This window comes from Carlito syrichta, unplaced genomic scaffold (genome assembly GCF_000164805.1).
Source record: "Carlito syrichta isolate Samal-C Ts95f unplaced genomic scaffold, Tarsius_syrichta-2.0.1 Scaffold308711, whole genome shotgun sequence".
Classification (NCBI taxonomy): Eukaryota; Metazoa; Chordata; class Mammalia; order Primates; family Tarsiidae; genus Carlito; species Carlito syrichta.
Window position 1 is genome coordinate 105389 of NW_007252807.1, and position 1652 is coordinate 107040.

The window sequence follows — 1652 nt, forward strand, 5'->3', positions numbered from 1 at the left end:
AGGCATGCGCTACCACACCCCGCTGATTTTTTGATTTATTAGTAGAGATGAGGTCTCACTGCCCAGGCGGGTGTCGAACCCGCGGGCTCAGGCAATCCACTCACCTCAGCCTCCCAAAGGCGCGGGATTACAGGCTGAGCCACCCAGCCCGACTAATCTAAACTTATTTAAAAATAAATGAAAATTGAGCCAATGACAATATCCCTAACTCCCCACCCAAACACTTAAGGTCCCAGAACCCAACACAAATATACACTTTACTCTTCCAGAAATTCCACTGGCAGGAGCAGAGCAGGGGCACACGGTGATCCTCTTACGGCGGCTCTCCCTGGTTGCCCCTCTTCTCCCTCCAGCCTCCCGGCAGTGGGTAGCCCCTGGCATCTGGCCTTCCCACTCCTGCCCCCGAGCCTGGAAGTATCTGTCCTTTGAGATCCAACTCCCAGTGACAGACCTGGCCCCTCCCTGAGTCGCAGAGGTTGAATGGTCTCTTCTTGCTGGGGCCACAGTCACAGTCCGATGGTAGAGAGGACTAGCTCGAGTCTCTAGCAGAGAGGGAGGCACTGGGAGGCAGTGACCCTGTTGCCAGTGACTTGCATGACTGAGGTAAAAACAGACTCCATAAAAAGAGGTGGAGTTAACCACCATCCCGGTCATCCATGTTGCTGTTCCAAGGTGAGGAACACACCCCGGGGCCTGGCACAGACAACTTGTAAGAGCCCTGCGATGTCATCTGTCTGGCAGGGTGCCCTTGCTTGCACTGGGGGTGGCAGTCCTGGCAAAAACCTGCCTCTTGGGTGAGGTTTCAGCCGGAGCCACCCAAATGTTGGGTCCACCCTGCTGGTCTTCCCTTTCTGGTTGACACCAGTGGCTGACATTTAACTAGTTTGCTGGAAAAATCACTCAACCAGGGCCGACGTTTTAGGCAGACGATGAGAGTGAAAAGGGTTGCCATGTCTAATTTAGAAGTAGATCCACTTTCTATCTGTCCCTTGCTGCTCGGGGGCAGAACTGCCAAATTCAGAGCAGGAAAGAAAATATCACGCACAAGCTAGATATTTCACAAGGTGTTACAAAAACAAAAACAAAAACACACTCCTTTGCCCTGAATTGATAACCAGACTTGAGAGTACCCCCTTAATGATGAGGTGTGGTGACAGCAGGCCGCGTGTGCACAGCCTGGGGCGAGCGTCTAGACAGGGACCGCAACGCAGCGACAGGTTTCCATTTTTACCAGGATGCCTCACATGACTGTTTTTTAATGACAGAGGTGGCCATAAGCTACCTCGCGTGGGGACCCCGCAAAAGTCAAAGTTCAAAGTCAGGCGACGTGACAAGAAAATACTGGCAGACCTCCTCTCAGAAGGAAAGACAGACTTCCCTTATTATTTTGAACCTCAGAGAGGCATAAATAGCTGGAGAAAAGGAACCATATTCTAAAAGTTCATTTCCAATCCAACGAGGCAGGGTCTTCCTGAGGACCCTGCATATTTTAGCAACAAGCCCCACACCCGGGACAAGCAGGTGGCCTGCGGCTCCCTCACCCCCAGCGGTTCTGTTTTGGAGGAGGGTCCCCCAATGCTGTGGCAGAGGGCGGCGTGGTGGCATCAGGCTGTGTCGCAGCGGCTGCCCTGAGCCCCGCGGGAGACGGAGCA

General features: G+C 53.3%; 1 protein-coding gene across 1 annotated transcript in view; it reads right to left on the minus strand.

The window, feature by feature from the left end:
• MALL (mal, T-cell differentiation protein like) overlaps positions 1-1652 on the minus strand; it is a 23798-nt gene that overhangs the window by 21968 nt on the left and 178 nt on the right. The window lies entirely within an intron of this gene.